At 39.8% G+C, this 27763-nt stretch overlaps 1 pseudogene; it reads right to left on the reverse strand.

The window, feature by feature from the left end:
- Nucleotides 1-17097: 17097 nt before the first annotated feature.
- Nucleotides 17098-18807, reverse strand: LOC149117965 (uncharacterized; annotated as a pseudogene).
- Between the last annotated feature and the right edge of the window lie 8956 nt (nt 18808-27763).

Genomic DNA, 27763 nt, shown 5'->3' on the forward strand with positions numbered 1-27763 from the left:
GAGAACTCGAAAAAGCTGTGGAAACACTCGCCTATGGCTCGTGTTCCCACAGCATTTCCCGTTCTCCCAGACTTCCACTCGTGCTTCTATAACTCGATAGAAACACGGTACTTGTTTTATATTTCTTAAATAAAGAAGCCGAAGCCGTGTATTACACTGAAAAAATTGTAGAAAACATGAGCCAGAGGCGAATGTTTTCTACATTTCCTGAGTGTTGTCAAATGTCTGAAGTGTTTTTTCACAGTGTAATACATGGCTTAGGCTTCTTTATTTGCTTTATGATATAGAATGATTTTACACGCCCAAAACAATAAAACACGCTTTTTCTATGTTTTATCCCCTTATAAAACATGGGTTTTTGACCAACCAGAGTGCGCATAGGGCCCTATCTGTATTATAAAGAGAGCTTAAAGTGCTACGGTTAGGCTGAAGTATAGAGCTCAGGTTAGCTGGTGTATGGTTAGCTCGATCTCTCTATGAATGAAAATGGGAATAAGATATTCTTAAAAAGACTGCAGTCTACATTTTACCCATGGTTTGCAGTCTAGTCTTGTAAGACTTTTCTTTAAACATATTGACATACAAGGCCCCCTCCCCTCTGCATAGGCCTCTTTCGTCCTGCTTTGACCGTAGGCTGATAGTTTGGAGTGCAATCAAATTCTCATATGGAGCCTCTGCGGAGGAGAGAGTACAAGGCTCCATTAATATGGTCTTGGGTACTGAAGAGAACCCTATCAGACCCTCCTGAGGCAACTTTATCAAGTATTTGTTTGAAACGAAGTTCTCCCTCCAGGATTACGTAAGCTTTTCTCATATTCCAGCGTTCAGTTATCCTTCTTCCTTTGGCTTCCTTTCAGTCATTTGGTCACTGTGGGGTTTTGTGAGTTAATTTTGATTTCTTCATACCATTGTAAGTTTTCCTTTGCAACTTCCCACTGATTTATCATCAGGTATTATTCACGCCAAGTACGTTATTTCAAAATGAAAGCTTTCATAAAATCGTGATTTTCACACGTATGTAATAGTTCTAGAAATTTTATCGGTAGGAAGTTGTCTTCATTGAGGGCGGAACGTTTCTCACAACGCACTAGTTTTTTCGCGTAGCATAGGCAATATAAGACGACCCGAAACTTCTTTTAGTCAGAGATTTTTAGTAAAGTTACACCGCCACCGTGCTACGATCATAGGATCCAAGTTACCGCTATTTCAAGTGTATTTCGCTTTCTCTCTGCTACCTTTTGGTGCGAGTCGTCAACCAAAGTACCTAGTTCTTATTGTTGTAGTTATTTGCTAAGTCGCAAATTGTTAGTCTTCTTTGTCACCAAAGGTTTCATTTACTTTATCTAGGTTTTGGTGAACTCGCTTTTACAGCTCTATTATTGCTAAGGCTTATTGTCATATGATTCCCAAATTGTGATTGTTTCACGCTATATTTAGCTGTTTTGCGCGATATCCGTTGATATCTTCGTTTCCTATGACAAGAGTTGTTATCGTCTCAGTTTTATTAGTTTCAAGTATCAATTTGTTTCACTTTGTTTCAATTTGTCTATTTGTTTCACGCTGTGATCTTGTTAGTTTTATTATGATTTTTCTATCCTGTTAGATTTGTATTTTATGCCTTATCTAAGTAGGACGTATCTGAACTATCGCTTTTCAGTTTGAACCTACTACTACTACTACTACGCCTATTCATGCTCCTGCTCTTGCTCCTATTCGTATCTGCTACCACTAGCGATTTACTGGTTTTCGCTATTTCTTCAGTCGCTACCTATTGTGAACTAGATCTATGGACTTGATCTGTCATTAAATTAGTTTGAATCAACCAAGTGGAGTTCGAATATCTCGCACCGCGCTACCCCTGTAGTTGTTTAAGATTTGAGTAAAGGCTTCCTCTAGAATCTTTGCAATTACAACTATGAGTTGCCCCAAGTAGATCAGTCATACTATTTTGACGAAAAAAGGTTATCAGGCCTACCAGGGCTATCCTGGTTATGTTGCTAAGGGTGACTTGTGTTTCACTTTCTCAACAAAACGGTGCAAGTTAGCTCGTCTAGGGTTACTGAGGTAAAAGCTTTTTGTTACCTTAGACCAAATCTAGGGCCTCAATGTCGGCTGGAATGATGTATGCTTATATAACAAAACTTGAGTTCCAAACTCTGCTCAGCATGAGTTCCTGTAGCTGGATCTTATTATGTTTACAAAATTGTCACAGTTGATCAAGAATTTAGGAATTTGAAGTTTGATTTATTTTAATTCAAACAGGTAAATAAGGATCCAAAAGTGCTTTATCCAGAGTGTTGTCACTGTAGTTTGTTTGACTCGCTTCAAAAATTTTATTTTTCCTTTGTGCAGGTGAGGGTGCAAAAAAATTTCTTTATCAAATCTGAAGACTTGAATTCAATACATTAATACTGGAAATCAGGTATTTTATAAATTGTGATATTAGCTCCATGTACATTACCGCATTGTATCTGCTTGGACGAGACGTAAAACCTGGATGGAGTGTCATTGTTTAGATATGAGAATTACTTTTTTTAATCGTAAAAACATATTGAGCTTCTGGTGTTGGACCTCATAAGGAAATATGTCTTTTAGTTTACATTTTGTGTTAAAAAGAGTTGGGGGTGATGTAAAAACGAAAGAGCGAAGGGAGGTCATATAAACATTTACTCCAGTTTTCAACAGGTGATTATTATAAGTGCTTTTACTTAAACTGGGTCCACCCAGACAATGTAAATCAATCAGATGGCAGAACTGAGAGAATAGATTCCAATATTTTTAAATCCAGCCAATCAAATGTCCCATTTTCAATTCCAGCATATCAAATATTCGGTACAAGACAATGAAATCTCAACCGTTTCGTTGTGATGCTTACGCAATATTACGGTGCCGCATAATAAATTGCCAAGCTCAAACCGTTAGTAATTCTGCGTGCTTGCGGGGTCAATAAGAATTATATGCTACACCTTCTATGGGCTCGTTGATTGTTTTGGAAGATACATGAAAGTAAAAGCTGCGTAAGAGTGTCACTCGTCAATATATATCGCCAACAGATTGTGCTGTGTGAATATTGTCGCGGCTGTTTAAAAGGAACCCATTCAAACGGTCTCTGAGCAGTTTCGCATGAACGCAGATTCGAAATGTACGGAAAGGGATTATTTTCGATCTACCTGAAAGGAGCTGAAGGCAAACTTCAAGCACGAGAATTAAAAAGTTAACTTGACAAAAAAATGAATGCTTTGTTCATAATATCTTCGATTTTTCCATCCAGGAGTTGCTATGCGTTGGTCTTTTGTTTTTGCCTGAGTGATTTTACAGGCTGAAGCTTCCATAGTACAACGCGGAAAAAAAATCGTTTGAATTTTCATGTTATTTCAATACAATGAAACTCCGAAATGTAGAGCTGAGCTCCTGAGACACTGAACCGAAAGATGTGTAAAAAGAGAAACACGTACAGACAGTGGGTCAAAATCTAATATTCTACGATCTTACACTAAAGCCGTAGAAAATATATTTAGTGTGGCCGTACGTTCACAGCCAGAAAACGGTCAATCTATTGAGTTTAACACGCTTGTAAATGGAAAATCTAAAGTAAAGTGACGCAATATTTTCTAACGCGAAACCACTAACGCCTTGAGCTTGACAATTTATTAACAGACACCGTAGTTGCGTAAGCATCACAACGATCAAGTCTAGATTTCATTCTTTTCTACCGGACATTTGATTGCCTGGATTTGAAAATTTTGGAATTTATTGTTTCAGTTCTGCCATCTCATTGGTTTTCATTATCTAGGTGGCCCAGTCTCAGTAAACGCACCGTAAGAGGAGTCTTATTTAATCTTTTTAAACCTTAGGTTACCATCCTCCGCCACTTTTGCAAGGCCATTCAAGCAGGTTCCATTTCTGGCAGTACATCCAATCAGCATGGAAAGCTATCTATTCATTGTCATTGTACTGTCAATTAAACATTTATAACCCAATCTTGTTTGTTTTTCCTTTGTTATTTGCTGAAAATGTACACTTATTATTCTCTTGAAGCCAATAATAAACTCATAAATGCAAACGGCAACAGGGAACCCTGGATGGATTGAGCTGGGGTGTAATGATGCTTGGGATTCATGTTTACATGTAGAAACTCTGTGACACTCATCTCTAGAATATTTCTTTGGAGGTCAGTTTAAACTTAGTGTGATATAATTGTTAAAGGTATCTTTATTTACATAAAATTTATGATGAAAATTAAAAGCAAAAAGTTCAAAGGAAATAACTGATTATATTTTCAAACTTAGCGGCAGTAAAGCTATTACAGTTTCTCAAGACAGATATTATCAGAAAACAAGGGGTTTGGTTATACCTTCCTTGATGAACTCATTGTTTTGGCAAGTAAGTCACTTTGGCTTGATATGTTTCTCCTGGATAAATTAGGTCTTATTACCAATGGCGTAGCACAGGAAGTGTCCCTGTTCATATTTTCTTTCCTCTTTAATTCACTTGCTGCTTCAAACCAGATGCTCCATTTTTAAGTTCTTTCCATATAACATCCTACGCAGTTTTCTTCTACACTCTATACAAGTTTAATTGAACTCACTAAAATAAAAAAGAAAATGGAACCCCAACCACCAGTTTAGGAGATCTTTCTTGTTGGAGGTGCAAGACAAGAAATAGCTTTTCTCTGGATGAGGATGCCCCAGGAAACAGATGCTAATCCAATCTTATATTTGACGAACATTTTTACATGAAATAAAGCACCTTTCTTTCAAGAGGTCTCATCCATGTTAGTCTAAATATCATCTGTTTTATGTAGGTCTCCCGTACAGCGATTTTATATCATTTTACCACTCGCCTTGCGTCACTTGGTTGGTTTCGCAGAAGAAATTGTTATCGTTGTCAGTTCTGCGGATAATTTAGCGCAGAAAAATAATTCTTTGGTACATTATTTACTTTCCAACCCAACCTATAACTTGATAGATCAAATGTCTTTGTAAGGGAGCATTTTCCATGTCTCATCCATGTTAGTCTAAATATCATCCGTTTTATGTAGGTCTCCGGTACAGCGATTTTATATAATTTTACCATTTAAAATATCCACTCGCCTTGCGTCATTTGGGTGGCCTCGCAAAAGAAAATGTTATCGTTGACAGTTTCGCGGATAATTTAGCACAGAAAAATAATTCTTTGGTACATTATTTACTTTCCAACTTTACTTTACTTTCCAGGTAGCATTTTCCATGTAATACTTTTATTATGTCAAGGGTTTCGAGTACTGAGCAGCAGTTCCTCCAAGCTATGGCGTCTACAAAATAATGGTTTACAACCCACTTATCCTTTTTATGCATATGTTCAATGATTCGTTTTCATTACCACTTAAACGTTTTAAACCAAATCAAGATCATCTTCTTGTGTTTGTGGTGTTGATTGTTCGGTTCTCCAGATATCGCCCAAGAAACGGGCGCAAATCTTCAATTTTGAATCGCGTTTTCAGAGCGATCTCGAAATTTTCCCTGTTTTTTGCTTTCTGTCTTCTAGTTTTTTAAAACCAAAGTATTTTTGGACACAATATTAACGGGTTATCTTTTTCCTGTGGTCTCTGGTTAGCCTTCTTTCAAATTCTTTGACAAATCATCAAATGAAACACTTTTCTGGTATCATTATTTAGCGGCCATTGAAACTTCACCGGCCGACTCACGAGTGACGTCATAGTGGCCAAGATCATCGGGCGCGTAATCACATGGCTACGCAACCAAAGTTGACTTTCCCCTCCTGTCCCAAAATTGGGTACTTGCACTTTTAAAAACTTTTGGTAAGAAAGTATTTGCAGTATTCAGCTTAGTGTACAAACCAAGTTTGGCGCTATGAAAGCCTCGTTATGTGGTCCTCTCGGTTTAAGGTCGCAACACAAGGGTCGGCTTTCCTTTGCCATAGTATGCACAAACTAGGGATTTTGAACATTTGTAAAATTTTTTCAGGGAACTATGCGCATCGTTCAGCTTAAGGTACACACCGAGTTTGCTTAAGTGGAAGCTTCGGTCTAGGACCCTGATACTGGGCGTTGGCTCCCCTAATATGCCCAAACTTGTATACTCTGTCCTCCAATGTTCTGTTCAACATACTAGGATAGAGGGAAACTATATTCTGATTTTAGTTCATTTCTTTTCAGTCTTAATGCCTGGTAGACGAAAATTACTACATGTACTCTACAGGTGTTTATGACTGCCATTGCAATTGGTACGCCAGGGCCAAAGTTCTTTTCGCCAGTAATGTTCCAGGCTATGTGAAGTTTGTATGAAATAATTCACATATGAACTGCGGTTGTAGATGAAAGTGAAGAATGATCAATCGCAGTAAATTTTCCAATTTAAGCAATTGGAAAGAAGAAGTCTGAAAAAATAAGGGTTTCAACGGGATTCGAATCCGTGACCTCCGCGATACCGGTGCGACCAACTGAGTTATGAAGCAACACATTAACCTGTCAACAGCGACAGTTTCAATAGAGGATGTATACGCCTGCGACCTGCAGATATCTTTCCAAACACTCCTGGATTCTTTAATCCGGAGGAAGGAATGCAAGGCATTAAAAAAGTTAAAGTCGTGCCAAAAAAGTTGAAGTCATACCAAAAAAGTTGAAGTTGTGCCAGGAAAGTTGAATTCATGCGAAAAAAGTTGAAAACGTGCCAAAAATGTTGAAGTCGTACCAAAAAAAGGCGAAGTCCTGGCACTAAAGTTAAAGTCATGCCAAAAAAGTTAAACTCGTAAAAAAATAGTTGAAGTCGTGTTGGTGAAGTAAAAGTCGTGATAGTAAAGTTGAATTCGTACCTAAAACTTAAAGTCATGCTAAGCAATTTCGCTGAATTTAGAAGTTGCTTCATAAACGAGTCCTGGCAGTGAATTTTGACAAAGAAAACCGAGTGGCTCTGACTGTGTTCCGTAAAAAAACTATAAAATCTTCTTTCGCTGTCGGCAACTTCAAAACAGCCAAATTTAATGGGCCGTTGTCAAAACGTCGCTTGCGCGCAAAAGAAAAGAAAGCGAGCTAAAATATTTTTCGATGGGTTGGTTCATAGAGGGTTTTACTTCTAGTTTGGTAGTAAATATTCAACTTAGTAGTAATGTACGGGTCTGCAAATGATCCCAAACCGCAAATAATCTCCAAATTGGAGCGCAAATGATCCCGAACCGGAAATGATCCCCCATATGGAAAGCAAATGATCCCGACTAAAAAATAACGAATCGCATGGATGGTGTAATGGTGTGGATAGGAAGTTGGCGTACGTGAACACCGATGTTTTTATTAAAGCCATCTTTTAATTATAATTGCTTACAACTTGGTTTTTTTCCATACTTTCGACTAAATTTTGTTGCTAACTACGGTCTTATGAATATCATTAGTCAATCATCAGAACTATACTTGGCTTCCATTTCTTTGCAGTTCTCAGTAAATTATGAGCAATGCACCATACGCCACATATGCTCCTTTGTTAAACATTAATATCTCGATTTTATGGTTAAATCGCATTTTATTAGCCCTTAACGCCACTCCTCTAATAAGTCAAAATTCCAAGCTATATATACGAAGTTCAGTTTCATGACAGAAGATGACATTAAAACATGTTTCCCAAACCTGCAACCAAGAGAACCGCGCGCTGCTTTCAATAATGAAGTTGAAGGATGTCATTAGAAAGCTGAAGTCAGACTTTGCCTGAAATGAAATCTGTCTTTTATGGGCAGGACAATGTCAACTACCTGGTAAATGCATACGCCTTTCAGAGTTGGGTACTCCACAGGTGATGCGGGTTCCAGCTCTTGTGAAATTTGATGGAGATACAGCCGAAAGAATGGCAAATGGACATATCTGTAAAGTAAAGTCCAGGCTTCACACTCGAACAGTTGATAATTCTTAAGGATGTTTAGATAATGAGGAGGGTGTGGGTGATACCTTGAGCGTTCCTCTTTTCCTCCTATCCACAGAAAGGATGTGTGAAAACGTATCAAATATTTCCTCCTCACAGCACCATCTGGATCTTTGAAAAAACGAACGCGCTTAAGAGAATAAGACTTTTCTTGGGAATGCTCGGCCACGCAGACAGACTACATTGCGTATTGGAGAGACGACTGGCAAGAAAGCGCATGTAGCGTCTGTAGCCGAGTTCATGATGCCAGGGACAGTAATGGAAACCGCCTTTTTACAAGTTTTGAATTTCTGGTAAGCTAGCAAGTTTTAAGGCTAGCCTCGAAGCGCACACTTGAAAATCATGACGGGGAATGACACTGGAGAAAACCGGATCGTAGAAGATGAGCAAGACTTCAGTGCGCGAAGTTAAAACCTTCAAGAATTTCCCTGAGTCATCTTATCTTATATTTGCGAACTTATTGCAGAATCAAAGCCAAAACTTCCAATTCAGATGCTTCTGAATATCTTCAAGCACTTTGATATTCCGATAACCGACATCAAAGTGACGAAGAGAGCTCCTCACATCGAGAGGTTGACCACATTAGGGAAAAAAATGCACCTGTTAGGGAAAAGTTTAATCGCTTTTTGTTAAAACGACATCTGTGATATTTACAATTGAAGCAATACTGGATGTATAAATTTTGGAAAGTGTCAAAAATGTTCTTCAAAACACAGACGTTTCGGGTATATGACCCTTCTTCAGTGTTAAAAAACTGTTCAAAAAACGTTAAAATACGCATTAGATTTGTAACGACGTTAGGTGGGCGCGCGCACGTAGAAAAATTTCGCGTGCATTGTTTAAATGTTGCTGAAGTTTATGTTTAGTCCATGCGGCTGCACTGTTCCTAACCGAAAAATCAGCCTCATCTCCTGTTGTTTTCACTTGATGTTTGTGGCACTACACAAACGCATACCACGAACCTGGACATCTGTGATAGTATGGCCCGTAGAGTTGAAAGGTCAGGCCACAGGAAATCCAGGAGTGTTCTTGCGTATGCTTCGCAAATGCTCACCAAATCGGTGAAACTGGTCGAACCCTCAGAAGTCGATTTGGTGAGCATTTGCAAAGCATACGCGCGCCCATCTAACGTAGTTACAAATCTACTGCGTATTTAAGCGGTTTTTTAACACTACAGAAGGGTCATATACCCGAAATGTCTGTGTTTTCATGAACGTTTTTGACACTTTCCGAAATTGATACATCCAGCATCGCTTCAATCGTTTTTAACCAAGTGTCACCCATTAGCAACGACGTTTTAGTCTAGCAATATACTTTTATGTGTGATATTTATGTCACATCATTTGCCGGTCTAAAAGACTTCCCTATGAAGGTCAATCAATAAACATCGGCATGATTTCAGTAGAGTAAAGTGCCTTACACCAAAATTCTCAAAGAAAACTCAGCTTAAGAGATTGTTTTGGATTGTTGATTTATCAATTTTGTGTTTAATTTTGAAAGACCCTTAGTTTTATTTTCCTGTTTAATTTAAGTAAAATGCCCGGAAAATAGTATTGCCAACAACTGTGGAGTCGCTGACTACAACACTGTATTACAAAAACAACAATAATATACGACTTGATAAACACCCGAATTTGGAAGAAAATAATGCAAGAGAATCGAAAAATGTCTACTAAAGTGAAATCGAGAACGAAGTTTTCGCGTTGTTGTTTTTCTAGCCTTCTTGGTGGGAATAATTTTTTTCTCTCACGCAACACTACAAAACGCTACAACATAATAAAGGGCAAATGTGCTATTACCTACTAGAGCGTTTACCTGTAAATAATTTTAAGCTTTTTGAAAGCTTAAACTTTGAAAGTCTATCAGATGTAGAAGTTAGATCCAAAAGAAAGGATTTCTCGAATTTAATATTTCCGATAAAATGTTCGATTACTGAAATTCTCGCGTGAAAGTGAAACGTGTTAATCCGCAACCTTACGTACTGGGAAAGGAGGAACAAGGATATAAACCAGGAAGCAAATTTCCTGCGCAAAGTTAAAGTCAAGTAGAAAAGGGTAAGACATTAATAAAGTAATTTTTTAATCCCAAATCTGTTATTTAGTCACTACGAGCTTCGACAGCAGCGATAAGCCGTCGTATTCACCAAAAAATTAAAGGCTATTTAGGGGTTATATTTCAACCAAATTTTGTTAATCTTCGAAAATTTCGTTTGACGCGCAAACTGAAATACCCTAGCCAATTTTTACACATGTTTTAGTACAATGTATGCCTAGAGTCTTAGGGTAAACCAACGTTTAGAACATGCCTAAAATTTTAATAGCGACTTTCCGCTAAAGTATGGATTAAAGATTAACGCAGTTCTATATAAGATTGAAGCAGTTCTAGGATATCAATATTTGCGTTCAAGATTACTACTTAGTCGAATATCTACGACCAAACTAGAAGTAAAACCCTCTATAAACCAATGCATTGCAAAATATTTTAGCTCGCTTTCTTCTTTTTTGCGTGCAAGCGAAGTTTTGAGAACGGCCTATTTCTTCTTAAATTTTGGCTGTTTTGAAGTTGCCCTCAGCAAAAACAGATTTTACGGGTTTTTTCCAAATTGAAGCAGCCTTTCTGAAAACAAATTACATTACGTTTAGTCACTTACCAATACTTATCGATAACCAAAATATTAGCAAAATAAAATTTCCCTCTGGCCGATGGTTCCTTAATTTTTTTCGCATTTGCTCTAAAATGTGTAAAAAGATGCCATTTTAAATTTGTATCACTTGTGTTTGCAAATGCATTCTTAACAAAAGCTGATATAGTCTATGTTATTTAGTGTTAACTGTTGTATATCAACTGATTTTATTTTTTCCTACTTTTTTCATCTTTTTTTGCTGGATATATGTAGGCACATGTAAATACTTGGATAGGTATATTTTCGGGTTGCTAAAGTGAAAGATTTTTAGTAACTACTTATGCTTACTTCTTTATTACACAGTCCGTCCCTGTCAAAGATGATGGGATGTTACGACAGGTTTCTTGGGCACACATACAAAATTGCCACGACTTGAAACTCAGACATTTTGTGTTAAAAATGCTCAAAAAGATTAGGCTTTCTCAGTAACTAGATTATTTTTTAAAACCAGTTACTTGCACAAGAGTGTTTGTGCAAATGGCCATTATTGTATTAACTTTTTAATTTGAAAAATTCCAGGATTAGGTGGAAAAATTTTTTCGAAGGAATTTTTCAGGGCCGTAGAAAGTTCTAGAAGAACGTTTAAAAATTTCAGGAGTTCTACATTGGTGAAAACGCAGGTAGTATGCCCTCAGTTTAAGCCAAACAACAAAATCCGAATTAAATGACACCAACAATTAATTAAATAACCCCAACGAAATAAGAAAATATACATACTCAGAGGGCGGTTTGCCACCTTCTTCAGAGTCCTCATACTACGGTGGCTTACAAGTGCACACCAACTTTAAATCACTCACACCGAATCCAAATCATTTACACGGAACTCAAATCATTCTTTCTGAATTCAAATCTTTCACACCAAGTTTCACAACAATGGACATACTCAGGGGTTGGTTCACGATCTTCCTCAGAGTCCTCATACTAGGGTGGCGTACAAGTGGATACCAAATTTAAATCACTCACATCAAATTCAAATCAATCACACCAAATTCAAATCATTCACACCGAACTCAAATCATTCAATTGGAATTCAAATCTTTCACACCATATTTCACAACACCCACACCAAATTTCACAACAGTCATACCAAATTTAAATTTCCACACTGAATTTTAATCTTGTGAAATGATCGCGTTTGCCTTTGAATTCTAAAGGTCTCTGAGGAGTCTCTTTGCCGCGACCAAACGCCGCGTCACACTAGCCACGAACATTTCTCAAGTATTTGACAATTGTTTCCTTTTGTATCAATTTTAATCTTTACACTGAATTTATTATTCTTACATGCACCACATTAAAATAGTTACACCAAATTAAAGTCTTCACACCAAGTTTAAATCTTCACACCGATTTGAAATCTTTACACCAAACTGAAATCTTTACACCGGATTCAAATCTTCACACCGACTTCAAATCTTTACACCAAATCGAAATCTTCCCACCAAATTGAAATCTTTACTCCAAATTCAAATGTTCATAGGAGTTCAACATCTTCACACCAAATTCAAATTTTCCACTTTTCCGCTCACCGTTTACCTGTCGCCTAAAGATGCTAAAGTCATAAACTTGTGCTCAATTTGCCACCACTTTTGATGCCTGTTCGAGGATAATTTGTTAGCCATGTTATGTTCTTTTTGTTGTTCGCAAGCCTCTGAAAATGCTAATTTTTTTTCTAGCTGTGGAAAAGGTGGGTTAATTAGTCGTTGAGCTAGTTGTACGTGCAGTTCATTCTTTTTGCTGTTTATTTGCAAACGAGGACGTGTTGGGACTACGTGGTCCCCTTAAAATAATAACAGGGTTGGCTAGTGTTTTTTGAGAAGACGATACCTTTACAGGGATGTTTTAGGTTGGACCTATACAGTATTTTTAAGTTGAAATGTGGGTATAAAGTATACTCGATCGATTTTTAACTCAGATTTCAAAATTGGTTTCATTTATCTTTTATTTAGAGCTTCTAGTGTCCCTTTTACTCTTTTGGGCACGCGGTTATAGAACTGGCTTGAGGGCTTTGCAACAAATGTAAAATTATGTTCCTGTCGGACTTTTTTTATATATAAGCAAAAACCTTGGGAAGAACTTTTTCACTGCCCCTTATAGGAGCCCTCCGAATTCGCTTTCCATAGCAATGAATGCTTGGTTTTCAGTTTTTGTTATTTTTTGGAGTAGTCAGCTGACCGCAATAGTCGTTTCCAATGATGATATGTCCGTCAAGATTTTCTGATGATTGGAAACAATCTGCAAGTTTGAGTCGTTTTAATTCAGAAGGTATCTTTACATCCTTCGTCCTAACTGATAACGGTGGAGAAATAATAATAAACTAACTAGCGCTTTTATCAGGATATTCTCGTTTTCCGTTGCTAGCGAAATTGAGAACATATCGTATGTTTTTTGAGTACTTTGAAATGAGTCCGATGTAGTCACGTAGAGGAATTCTTTTCTCATTGTTTTTAGTTCAAGTTTGTGCTTCATATCTTTGAGTAGTAAGGGTTCTTTGTGGTCCCGTATCGAACAGCATGAAAGCTTGAAGATGTTGTTTACCGGCTCCACTTATCTTTTTTATGGCGGATTGCATCAGAATATGATTTGTAGAATTAAGTGAATGTATGGCTCCCATGTAGGTTCTGTTCTTCGTATTTCTGGTATTTGTAGGCGACTGAATACTGTTTCAATTTCTGTTTTTCTTTTTATTTGATATGATAAGTTTTGTCCTGAAGTTTTAACCGCGCGGCCATAGGCCGAACGCGGTTCATGGTTTTCCCGTGGTTTATTTTTTATTAACCGCGTGGGCATGGACCGAACGTGGTTCATGATTTACCAGTGGTTTATTTTTTAATTTTTTTTTTTAGGTTTCTCGGTAACTAGACCCAAACTTCCACCCGGCCAAATTTTCAATGACGCAACCTGTGCGGTTTACTCGCCAAAAACATTACCAAAAAGTCCTTTACTCGTGGAAAACATCAAAGAAATTTAATCATGACTTTTAAGAAAGAAAGTAATTCTTAATACTGTTTTTATCGAACCGTTACTATCGTTCATATCGTGCATGCCCATACATATCCCGAAGAAAGTTCTAGATAAGACCATTACGTCATCGGAGATTTCACAACCGCTACGACTGCTGGTGCAATAATAGAGTTTGTGTTATCAAGTGATGTCATGTCTACAGTAACAAAAGAATCATCAAGGACTGCTTTGAAAGGTGCAATGCCTTGCAACTGTAGTGGTAAGAAAACAGTTAATTTTTGAAAGCGCGGTTATAAGATCTAACAGATCTTCTTGTGTTTTTTTTTAGTTTTTTCAGTGACCAGACCCAAACTTCCACTCGGCCAAATTTTGAATGACGTAATATGTGATGTTTGTGGCCAAAACCTGTTAAAACATTGATACAAGGACAATGTTACGGTTGTTGTCTTTTTTACTTTGGGTAAAATATATTTTCTTTTGGTTTTATCGAAGCGTTGGATTCGAAGCGAAATAATAAATACGCGAAAAAAAAGCTATTACGTCAGCCAAGGTAATTGAGAGGAAGAGAGAGAAAATCGACATTTTGCGTTCGTTCTCGCTGAAATGGAAACTATCATTTATGTACAGCTCTCAGTAGCTAAAACTGTGTCTTTGAGGCAATTGGAAGATCTGAAGCCAAAATCAACATTTCTCGTGCACTTTCACCCAGATCTTCGGATACAAGTCTTTGCGCTTCTGGTAATCGTCATTTGGCGTCATTTTTTGCTTCAAAATGTAGTTTCAAATGTTTGAAGCTTTAAGTAGCTGAAACTTTGTTTCTAAGGGAATTTGGAGGAATAAAGTAAAAATCATCTTTTTAGGTCTGTTTTGTCTGAAAAGTACAGTCTCAAGAATTTACAGCTTCAAGTAGCTAAAACTGCACCCCGGAATGCCCGCACTTAAAAAACGCAATCGACTGCGCATCTCTCCGATCATAAATCCGACAAATTTTGTTTTCCTTCGCTATCGTAAAGAATAGGCTGCTGCCTCGCTAGGGCTCGCCAGGAATAAAAGTTAAATCACCGATAAACAAGAAGTAATCTAATTATCAAATAGTCACGTAGAGTGACCGAATAGTAAGTTGCCAGCTTTGGTGTTAACGATTAAACCACGTCAAACTAATACACAAAGTAACAGCTGAGCAGCGTTTCAATGAGAAGTATTGAAGGTAGTGATCTTTACTCTACCGAAATTATATCCCACATCGGTGAGAGTTTCGCCTCATCGACTGATGAAATTAATTGGCGGTTTCAGTAAGTACCACAGAGTCTACACACGGGTACCTATAGCTACCTCACCCAGCACCCCATCCCGCAAGGTTGATTGATAAATTGAAATTAATTAATAGCCAAACATTAAAATTCACACCTTATATTATTTTGTTATTGCGTTATTGCCTTAGCGAACAGCAGCCCTCTAACCCATCCCAATAGCGCACTCTGCACCAAAAAGGTACATTCGCTTCTTTTCCTGGTTAATAAGGTTGTTGGAAAGGTGAAGGTAAGGGAGCGGGGAGGGGGGCTCGGAAACATATATAAAGAAAATGAAGGTAAAGGTAAAATTGTAACGTAAGGTAAAATTGGGAAGCCTTGAAAAAAAATTACAGTTCATGGATTGGGGGAGGGAAATTTTTTTGAATATTGCTCAATTTTCCTCCAACCCTATGCTGAATTAATGAACGGTGTCATTTAGGACTGATATTATCCTTCTAAATGTTTGGTCTAAGGACGAAGGTCATTGTTTTCAACAACCTGTGAGTATTGCATTGCTATTGTGTCAATGTCACTGTCAGCATTCAAATGGTGCTGCACAATCTCGATAAAAACTACTTTTTCTAGCAATGTCCACCTGCTTACATTGTTCTCACAGAACTGCTTGAGGATAATTGTTTTCTACACGCATTCTCTGTTGTTATCTGATGTGGTCGTTGTTCCCTTGTGATTATCTGGATGGAAAAACTCATTCGTTCCTTGCTCTTTCCATTCGGGTTTTCACATCCAATACACCGACATTTGTCAGAGGAACCCTTAACAGCTTGAAAATACTTGCACCTTTTTGTAAAGCTATAACAGCAGGTAATGTTGCTCTCCTTTTTCCTTGCACCTTGCCCACAACGTCAACATTCACCGACTGGAGGATCTGTGTTGCTGTAAGACGGTTGTGTGTCACTTGATGGGTTAATCTTTGCGATGTGGTCCACAGCATCATAGAAACTTGTACCTAAATGTTCAAAGGCCACAAAAATGGGTAGGCATTCAAGACTTTCCCTGGGAGTGACTGGTATCACTGCATATTTTCGATTTGTGTCATGAAATCTTAATGACTTTCGCGTTTATATTTTCTGCGACTCCTTACTTCGCACGCAAATTCACGCGCCACGTCATGGATGAGCGCGCACGCTTAGTATTAAAATGAGCAATAATAGGGTAGTTGGCCATTGCAATAGCTTTGCCTGGATTTAAAGATCTTGGACGTTCGGTGACCCCTAATTTTCTTTCCCAGAAACAGATATTATTTACAATTATATCCGCATTGTCCAAAAATGAATAAACTTCCAATGTGGGAAGATAAAAAAATGTTGAATGGCGGAAGGAAAAAAAAATTTTAAGATCTCTGTCCACGGGACATCAAGTTCTGCCATCTTGCGGCTGCAAGGCGTGTGAAAGTATGGTCGCTAAATGCGAACTTGTTCTTTAAGAAACCTTGCCAGTTGACTAAATTCACTTGATAGTTCCACTAGAACAATATTTCGCGGAGAACATTTCACTTCAAAGATCTAATTTCAATATTTTAGGGCTTACAGACACCGTGGCCTTATTCGCTAACGAAGCCCGATTTTCCCAGTTTGAGGGTGTTCTTTGGGGCATGTTCTCTCCAAAATGGAGTCGGTGACCCCCATTTTTTTACATTTCTGATATACCTAACTCATCAACTTACAGTGGTGAAAGTCTCAGAAAAAACATCAACGTTGGAACTTCGCACGAACGTCCTTAAATGATAAGTTGTTTATATTGAAATCTTAATCGTATCGTAAAGTTGTAGTCTCGAACCATATCAGTTTCTGTGTATTGACAGAGGTCAGTAACTTGCATATGATTCGGTCAGTATTCCAAGTATTTCTAAGCCACGAATTTTGGCTTCGCATGTATCGTGAAATTCCCTTAAATTTTTAGTATTACTTGATGGCCCGTGAAGGTATGAAGAAGATATCATCTTGCTAGGTCCGTTTTCGCTCAAAAGTACAGTGTCAAGTATTTACAACTTCAAGTAGGTAAAACTGTGTTTCTGAGGTAATCGGAGGGTCTAAAGCGAAAATTGCCATTTGGCGTCCGTTTTTGTTCAAAAATGTAGTTTCAAATCTTTAAAGCTAGGTAAAACTTTGTTTCTGAGGCAAATTGGCGGTGTGAAGAAAAAACGAAAAAAAACGGACACAACCCTCCAAACAGTACACCAACTAAGGAGACCCAGTTTAAGAGGAGACAGCAAAAACCTAATAAAAAGTAAGACCTAAGTATTGAAGGACAGCTGACCAGCAGCAACAGAAGCGATAACAACACGAGCACCCCATTGACGATGAAAAAAACGACAGCGACGAGAGGACTCTAAATGCTTGCAGAACAACGGAAGGTTGAACTTCACACGCGCCTTCACACACTCGATAACAGACAAAGCGCCAGGCTGTATACCGCGAAAACGGAAGTCATTCCTAGACCGCCAAATGAAGAATTCGCACACATTCAGAATGTAAACAAAAACGCGAGGAGTAGCACGTAACTCATCAGGATTCAGGCCAAAGAGAGAACGACCGACGAGCAGAACAGGGGACATCGCACTAAAGGAGAACATCAGCGATTGAAGTCAGGACAGAACACTTTGAGCCAAAGGACAAGCATAAAACAAGTGAGACAAAGACTCAACGGGAGCACCACAGAAACACGGAACAGGGACAGGAAGGCCAAAAGAGGAAAGGCGCTCAGCAGTGTAGAGGACACCGTGGGCAATCTTCCAATTGAGATCTAACACTTGGCGATCCAGGTCAAGAAAGAGCAAAGAACGCCACGTAGAGGGCCAGCAGAGCGAATCGAACACGGGAGCAAACTTTTCAACACAATGGGGGTCAGCAAGTCTATAGGACAACAAAAACAGATAACAGGACTTCGTAGTCATAGAACAGACACGAACACAAAAATGAGGATCGGCAGTACCAAAGACCAAAAGAAGAGCGGGAGGTGGAAAAAGCACCTCCAAGCTTACGCCAAGCCAAAACCAAACACTTGTAGAAAGGAGGGAGATGACGAGGTCGAAAGGAAAACGGGGAGGAGAACACATCAAGGGGAGAGGCACTGAAATACAAATCAAACCAAAAGGACATAAACGAAGCCCAACCAGATCGGGTGGAAGTAAAGCGCTTCACCCATTGAGCCGAAAGGGACCAGACTTTCAAATGAACATCTACAACAGAAAAGCCGCCAAAAAGGGGCGGCTGGACAACCACAGCACGAGAGACAAGGTCACGTTTGCCACTCCAAAAGAAGTTAAACACCAAGGTACAAAGCTCATACATGACACGAGGCGGCATGAAAACAAGGGAAGCAACATACCAAATACGAGACAAGGCAAGCGCGTTGATAACAAGAGCCTTCCCACGAAGGGACAGGGAACGAGAACGCCAAGAAGAGGGAACCTTGTCTACAGCATCAATACGAGGCCGCCAATTGTCTTCAACCAGGTCCCCAATACCAATGAACACACTTAGGACCTTTAGCTTAGACGAGGACCAATAAAGGTCAACGGGAGGATCCAAACGGCCGCGCCAGTACCAAGCCAAGGACCCTTCGACTTACCATGATTTAACTTTGAACCAGAGCCTTTCTCGTACAAATCGTAGGGGTCAAGGGGAGCTTTGATGGAGTCGTCAGATGAGAAGACGAGAGAGGTATCATCGGCGTATTGGGAAATGGGTGACAAAAATGATGACCCAGGAAGAGAAAGACCAGAAATGCGGGAGTTACAATGGATATTTATAGCGATAACTTCAGAAACAAGCACATAGAGCAAAGGGGAGAGAGGACAGCCCTTACGCACACCACGAGATAGATCAAAGAAGAGGGACAGATAACCATTAACATTAACAGCACTTTGAACACGATTGTAGAAAAGGTTGATCCATGAGATGAAAGAAGGACCAAAACCCATTGTAGATAGAGTGGACCGCATGAAAACCCAGTCCACCCTGTCAGAAGCCTTTTCTTGGTCTAGCGAAAGAATAGCGACAGGCACATCAAAGGAGGTAGAGTAGTAGACGACACACGAAGGAAAGCCACATGTTCACCAATAAACCTACCAGGGACACAGCAAGTCTGGTCTTTATCGACAAACAAATGTATCACTTTCAAAAGGCGACCAGCAATGACACGCGCAGCTAATTTATAATCCACATTAAGAAGGGAGATTGGACGTCAATTCTTAGGATCCAAACGATCACCCTTCTTGAACGACAGAGAAATGACGTCACGACTCTGAGAAAAGGAGAGACAACTAGCGTCAAAACACGAGTTAAGGACGTTGACCAAATCAGGAAGAAGGACAGGCCAGAATTTTAAATAAAACTCAATGGGAAGGCCATCAAGGCCAGGAGCCTTACGCCTGGCCATACCCTGAAGGGCAGTAAGACATTCCGCGACAGTCAGGTGTCCTTCACAAAGGGCAGCCATGTTAGGAGACAGAAAGGAAGAGACATTCTCAAGGAGAGAAGCACGAATAACAGGATCAGTTGAGGTGGCAGAAAATAAAGAAGTATAGAAAGCACCAAAAGCCGCACACAACTCAGCGGGGGAAGAGACAATGGGACCATCGTCCAACTTGATCGCAGAAATCCAGCGATCAGCCCCGCACTTCTTTTCAAGCCTAAAGAAATAGGCGGAGAAAGTCTCACCTTCTTCAACCCACTGGGCCCTAGAGCGGACCTGGGCCCCTCTAGCAGCCCCAAGATCCAATTTGGCCAATTCTGCTATGGCCAAATGATACGGGCGAACACAAGAGGAAGAGCCACCATCAATTTTCACCTTCAAATGATCAATCAAACGGACGAAAAGATCTCTACCGTTAGAACGAGCTTTGGATCTCTGACAACAGTACTTGATCGTAAGACCTTTAATGAGACTCTTGCCCCCTCCCACCACTGAGGAGCGCCAGTTATGCCAGGCAACAAGTAATAAGATTACAATACTCAACCTCAGATAAAATAGAAGTATTTAATTTCCACAATCCAGGACCAGGGGGAACAACATCAGGAATAGACAACGACAAAAGAAGAGCACAATGGTCAGAAAAAAGAGAGGAAAAAATGTCACAGGGGGAAAGAGAGGGCACCCAAACATAGGGTACACCGAAGAGGTCAATTCAGGAGGCTTTAGAGCCATCCCACCTGGTCCAAGTAAAGCCAGAAGAGTCGGGGTGAAGGTACCGCCAGATATCAACGACACAGCAAGTGTCAAACAGGCAGACAAGTGAAGAGAGCTCTCACGACTGGAATCAAGTGGATCAGAGCCACGACGATCCTTTAACCGATCAAAAACGGTATTAAAGTCACCCACAAGAAGGGTGGGGACAGAAGGATCAATCCCGTGAGAAACATTCTCAAGGAACTGGTCACGATCAGGGTTGCGATTAGGCGCATAGAGACAAGAAGCACGAAACGACTTGCCATAGAAGGAAAACTGATATTGAAGAAGGCGCCATCTGCGTCAGACCACGAGTCCACAAGGGAAAACGAGGGACGATATAGGATTACACAGCCACGGGAGTGATTGGAACCAGCAGAAACACGAGACAAGAAACCAGAAGAGGAAAACCACGAGGTACAATCTGCTAGGGAGACACAGTGAGTCTGCTGCAGACAGACCACATCAACAGTAAGAGGCAAGGACCGCAACTACTGAATGAGCCAATCCTTGTAGACTGGTCTCTAATCCCATTGCAGTGAAGAGAAAGGACAGACAAGGCCATGGTGGGAGAGAAGAACAACAATTGGAATTTGGCACAGAACAAGTAAATTGAGACACAAAGTGGACCCAGACGCCACAAATAATTTGGAATTTGGAACCAGAGACAATACAACAGCAACAATTGGTACACTACAGAGCTTAGTTAGATTAACTAAGTAATATATGTTATTGATATTTATTCCTACATTCACTACAATTATCATACTTAAGTTGTGAAATAAGTTAAAGTATACACTACAAATAATAATGGGAAATTTGGACCAAAAAACAACACAAGTGGGAGTTAGGACAACAAAAGAACCGTTTTGGAAGACGACTTCAAGTTCGAGGAGGACCTCAAACGAGCTAAACTGGCAGCAGCAGAAACATCAGAAGGTAAATGATAATTTGGAATTTGGAACAATTGGTATACCACGGAGTTTAGTTAAATTAACTAAGCAACAGATATTAATAACATCAATTCCTACTTTCACACAGATAATAACTGGAAATTTGGACCAAAGAACAACACAATTGGGAATTTGGACAACAATAGAACCAGCCAAACCAACAAAAACATTGAATAAAGCAATAAAAGCGGAAAAAGCCATCATGTTTTGGAGGAAGGCTTCAAGTTCGAGGAGGACCTCCAACAAGCGAGATTGGCCGCAGCAGAAACACCAGAAGGTAAATGGGGGCCTGGAATGCGAGAGGCCTTGCGGCCACGCGCCTTAGATTTGGACCGAGAACTACCATCAGAGGACGAAAGATCAGAAGCGACACGCTTACGAGCAGACGAAGGTTCCACCATAACACTATCTTGAGATTGCACACTACAACTCTCACCAGATGACGAAACAGCAACAAGGCTATGAGAAGTCTGGAGGACAGTTTCACAGGCTTCGTTCACAACCCCAGACAAACCAACCAAAACCGACTGACTTGGGGAACCATCCGACTGACTCTGAAGCTCGTTCACCTGGTTGAACCTCTCATCAACAGGAAGCGAAGCGAGATGGGAGGCATCAGACGTCTGCAAAGGTCGCGGAGACAAAAAATCAAAAAGACGAGCCCTGCTACGAACAGCAGGATTAGCGGAAGAAGTACCAGCAGCAGAATCATCTGCAGCAGTAACATCAGCAGCAGAACCGTCAGCAGCAGAGACATCAGCAGGAGAAGGGTCGGCAACATTCGTGACTACATCATTAACTTCAGTAGCGACACCACCCAAGTCATTAGCGACGACATTACCAACATCAACATCTGAGGTAACCGTTTGGAAGTCATCAGCATCGAGCACAACTTGCTCCCAACGACAACGATTAGGACAGGAGTCAGAAGGGTGACCCCCTTTACACTTGAAGCGTACAGTGGGACAATTGCGAGCAAAATGCCCCACCCCTTTACAAGCTAAGCAATTCCCTTTGTAAGGACAACTGAAGGCAATGTGAGTGCCTTCCTTACAGATGTCACAATAAGTAGGCTGACCACGATACCAGATCTTCCAACGGTACGAATTAATCATTACAAACCGAGGGATAGAACTCTTAAGGTTGACACGGACAACACGCGTACCAGTTGCAATTTCAGGAAGATTGGTCCAATGTTGGAAACGAACACCTTGAATAGTACCAAAGGAACCTAGCGCATCGCTAATGTACGAATTTGGCGCATCATAGGGGTAATTATAAACAACAACATTGACCCAGTCTGGAGGGGGAGGAGGGAGGGGGGACCACAGCCACTTTGACACCGTTCATATCCAACTCACCCCTAAGTCGTACAATCTCACAGGCAGTCCTATCTTCGAAGGTGACTCGGGCAACCTTGTTAGGACATTGCTGAATGGCAAGAACTTTGATGTTTTGAGCAGCAAAATGTTCCACGATAGACTTTGCAATATCCGCATTAGAGGCTTCCTCAGCAAAACAATTAACCTTTAAATCAGCCGTGCAAGTCATATAGTTGTCAGGCACGACTAGAAAAAAAGGGAAAAATGCAAAACAAACACACCCAAAGGGGCGATCCAGAAAGTTAAGCCCGGATGGGCGGGACACCCAACCGGATGGGTGACCCGGCTTAACTAATCAGCTAGATGGGCCAGCACCGGCGAACAAAAAACCACAAAGGAAATAAGGCGGGCAGGCAGCCGGATGGGCAGCCGGATGGGCGGCCGAGCTTAACCCACAAGAAGAAATACACAAGGCAATCAGAACACTGATGCGATTGTTTGAGGGAAAATGGCTCAAGTCCGAAAACGGAGAGAGCCAAAGAAAAACCGCAAGACAGAGAAGAAAGCGAGGAAAGTTTCGCAAGACGTTGCTTACCCTGCGTTAGGCAAGAAATGCCAGCATAAGTCATCAGGAGGGTTACGACAAGACGCGAAATCAGAATTAATACTCACAAATCCTCCTGTCTTGTAGGTCACAAGAACTTGATTCTGTTTGCGAAGATTGAAGATAAACTCCAAGCAATATTAACTTACCCAGAGCCAATGGTGGAAAGCCGAAATAACGGTCGCATAACATAGAAGTCGTAGAAAAATATGAATTTGCTTTTCAAATCTCTGTATTTCTATTATGCAAATTATAGCAAAGTTAGATACAGTTCAAGAAGTTGGGAATGTCAAAAACAGAAAGGGAGTAAATGAAACATATTATTTGTCTATCTATGCAATAAATAATTCTGTTTTCTTAGTGTACATGAAATATGTATTTTTTCCTTTTTTGTATGAAAAAATTAACTTTTCAGTTTAGCGTGATTTGTAGGTTTCACATTCTGCATTACTGTGGTTCAGGCATATTGGCTTGTGATCCCTACAGTAGGACTCCAGTGTACCGGTAGATTGCACATGTTGTGGTATTTTTGTACAAAAGTGATCTATTTGTGTACGCTAGTCAGTAGTATCCTGGTTAATCAACTGTCTGTAGCCTCTGTTTGTGATTAGAAATGCTTTGAGAGCTTTTTTGTTCCGTAGTTTCCTGCATCAGGTTAATATTGAAATCTCCAGGCAATATAGTAGGAATTGTAGGTTCTGTCAATACTCAGAATACTGACTTACGGAGATGAGTAAGAGCTTCAATCAGTTGTGAAATTCTAACAGTTTTTGACCGGTAGATACCCACCGCATGAATATTTGGAACTGGATGGCTAAGAACTGTTACAGTAATTTCCACATTATTTACATTAAATCTGTATGGAATTTCAGTACAATTTAAATCATTCTTAATGTACACAGCAGTTCCATACCAAGTTCTGATGTTAGACTGACTAAAGTCATTTCTGTACAGAGTAGGAGGAGGAAGGCTTACCTTTTGTCCCAGATGATAACGCGTTCATTTCAACACACTACTTTCTTCCTGTGGCCGGTCGATTCGTTGTCGTCCAAAGATGTCCATAACTGCGCTCTTTACCGAAACCTAAACCTCCATCCTACTACCACTTTGTTTCCAAAAGTCTCGAGAGGCCCCATGGTCCGTGATTTGCATTCAAAACACCGCATATTTCGAAGTTTTCGTAGTCGTGGGTGAAACAAGAAAAAATCAGCAAAGTGTAACGCTAACGAATAGGCCCTTTGCAGCTAAGCCATCACGTGAGCTACTTTTCACAAAATTATGGGCTATAACTGAACGAATCCCAGAAATTTATTCATTTATTTATTTTATTTTATTTAAAAATAAAAATAAAATAAATAACTAAAAATAATGCCAGAAATGGAAAAAGCATGTCGAAAATATCAAAATGGCCAAGTTTGAGGCCCCCATCAACAGAGAATGAGATTTTATGACGGTCTCAATTTTTGAAAGAATAAGAATATGAAGATTTGTATGCAAAAAGTTGTTGGAGAGCAAGGCCTTGCTCCCCAGCAACATTTTCCATAGAAATCCTATAAATTTTCCGAAAATTCAAACTGTGGTGTAAACTCACTCGTTAATTCCTGGGGCCTCAAACTTGGCCACTTTGGTATTTTCGATGCGCTCTTTCCATTTCCGGCATTCTTTAAGTTATAGCCCATAATACAAAAATTTTTTAGGAAAAATTTGGTCACACGACCCCAACTACAAAGGGCCCATTTGCAGTACTTCATGTTCGCGGTCTTAAAGGGTATTCACGTGCTTTATTTGCCAAACCCATAAAGGGAGTGCCCGGTTACCCGGGGAGCATTTTGGTTTGACCGTTGACAAATCGTTGCTGACTACCCCCGGTCCGGCTAATTATAGTTACCCAACAACGCGAAAGTGTCCTAACTTTTGTGACGCGGCTGTTTTCGAATTTGCGAGCGAAGCAATCTCGAAATAAATGTATCGTTGCGAAGGCGTTGTGGACGGAATCGCTTAGCGAGTGAACTGACATGGAACTTCAACATCTCTTGTTCGATTCTACGGAGGAATTGAGCCGGCAGGGTTATTTTCAGTGGATTTATTCGCTTCGAGCGGCGGGCACTCCGGAAATCAGTGTCCGGTCTTGTCTTTCTTTTAGTAGTGGAAACCCACAGAACGATAACTCGCCGAAATCGCGTTAGATCGGCCCGAGGAGCTGGCAAACAACAAAGAATAAAACACAGCAACAGGGTAAGTAGATTTTATTCACAAAATATAAGAATAATTGGCTTTTCAAGCAAAGCCGTTGCATTCCCATACAAACCTTTATAAATTCAAACCGTGGTAACACAACACCTCCGTATGCTGCAAGGCGAGAGTCATGTTTCCCGTGGTCAAATTCGGTCGTTATGTAATAGTACATGCCATATGTCACGTTAGCCTGAACGTTCGCATAAAAAGGAAAAAAAGGATAACATTAAGAGCTTGGGCCGCCTGTGCTCAGGGTTCAAATGTATTGCTTCTCCTTAGCGGCTTGTGTATTTCTTGCCTTAATCGTGTCCGTAAGAGAGACCAGAAAGTTCCAAAGTTAGTGGCTTTAATACTCCGCAAATTGTAAATTTGTAACAAAAGAAACCAGGAAAGTGCTCAAATATTGCTGCAGACTCCGTGGCACCTAATCAAAATCGGATATTAATTTAATCAGTCTTTGTGGAGACTCATTCATATCGGCCAAGTAGCGCTGTTTATTGTCAATACTTTTCGTTGAAACGCTTCTCAGCCATCAATATCGTTGTGTTCATTTTGAATTGTTTTATTGTTAACAACAAAAGGTGGCAACAGAAAAAGAAAGTGGTATTTCGTGACTATCTGATAATTAAATTACTTCTTGTTCATCGGTAAAAATTGGCATTTTTATTAAAACAACATCGTTTCTGTTCCGTTTCTTCCTCACTACATCAGATATTTAACTTTCTTTCATTTATCTCTAAAAAACAAGCACTTCTTCCGTGTGTTGGAGAAAACAAGGGTTTCATATTACATGCCTTTGCGAGGAAAATAAAAGTATCAAGTTACAAAGTTGGCGTGAAGAGCTAAATTGTCACGTTTGCTGCTTCAACGTATTATTGAATTTAAAATGAACGAAAATCAACGTAAAACACGAGGAGTAATTAACTTGTACGTAATTTTTTGGACCTTGAATGAAAATACAACCTTGAAACATACACACTGCAAAGGGGAAAAGCCCTAGCAGACTACCAAGGTAGACACAAAGCGGAAGTGAACCGAGCATGGGTGAGTACTCATGGGACTGCCGTACCAGAGCTATCAGTTGCGCTCTGCACTATGTGAGATTGTCTCACTAGTTAGTGCAGAGTGCACTATTGGGATGGTTATGGGAGCTGCCTGCCGCTAAGGAACTAAGGCGCTATTTCGCTATGGCCCTATGGCGCTATTGCGCTAAGGTGTAAACTTTAATGATTGTTTAATTAATTAATTTCAATTAATTGATTAGTCTAGAGGTAAGGAAGTAGTGGGGGTAGGGTGGGAAAGGTACATGTGTACTCTACGTAAAACACATTCCATCGCCGTCACTTAGCTTTCAATATCGCAAAGTTATATATTTGTTTTAGGTAACCCCTTGCTCTCCTTGTGGTACCATTCTCCTTAGAACAAAACTAATTTGTCCTAAACGCATGTGCAGATTAGTTAGCGTTCGTGGCTTCTATATTAGGTAAAGGACACATTGCATACGGAATCACGCACAAATGTTAAGTGGTTTTCCTTATGGTAGAGCTCAACGTGTAAAACGCATGCGTTCTAGCGTCGTTAGTGTTATACACTATCTTTCCACGCAGTATTTTATATATCATGTCATGTGACCAAGGACGGCAGTTATTTTTCAGGTAGCGCCAATTGTCCCTTTTTATTGCAAAAGTGAAACGTCACTGTGGCCGCGTAGCTTTTAGAATTACACACAGATCGGTTCAACAAATATCATCTGCTATTTTCAATCGACAATAGTGTGCTTGTCAGGTTTGAAATGTATTGCTTCTCCTCAAGGGCTTGTTTATTTCTTGCCTTAATTGTGTCTGTAAGAGAGACCAAAAAGTTCCCAAGTTAGTGGCTTTGATACTTCGCAAATTGTAAATTTGTAACAAAAGAAACCAGGAAAGTGCTCAAATATTGCTGCAGACTCCGTGGCACCTAATGAAAGCGCAAATTAATTTAATCAGTCTTTGAGGAGACTCATTCATATCGGCCAAGTAGCGCTGTTTATCTTCAATACTTTTCGTTGAAATGCTTCTCAGCCATCAATATCGTTGTGTGTTCATTTTGAATTGTTTTATTGTTAACAACAAAGGTGGCAACAGAAAAAGAAAGTGGTATTTCGTGACTATCTGATAATTAAATTAGTACTTGTTCATCGGTAAAAATTGGCATTTTTATTAAAACAACATCGTTTCTGTTCCGTTTCTTCGTCACTACATCAGATATTTAACTTTCTTTCATTTATCTCCAAAAAACAAGGACATCTTCCGTATGTTTTGGAGAAAACAGGGGTTTAGTATTACATGCCTTTGCGAGGAAAACAAAAGTATCAAGTTACAAAGTTGGCGTGAAAAGTTAAATTGTGAAGTTTGCTGCTTCAGCGTATTACTGAATTTAAAATGAACGAAAATCAACGTAAAACACCAGTATTAATTAATTTGTGCGTAATTTTTGGACCTTGAATGAAAATACAACCTTGAAACAAACACACTGCAAAGGGGAAAAGCCCTAGCAGACTACCAAGGTAAACACAAAGCGGAAGTGAACCGAGGGACTACTGTACCAGAGCTATCAATTACGCTCTGCACTATCTGA

Source organism: Orbicella faveolata, unplaced genomic scaffold (assembly GCF_042242905.1).
Source record: "Orbicella faveolata isolate gen_17 unplaced genomic scaffold, um_ofav_v1 contig_1, whole genome shotgun sequence".
Lineage (NCBI taxonomy): Eukaryota > Metazoa > Cnidaria > Anthozoa > Scleractinia > Merulinidae > Orbicella > Orbicella faveolata.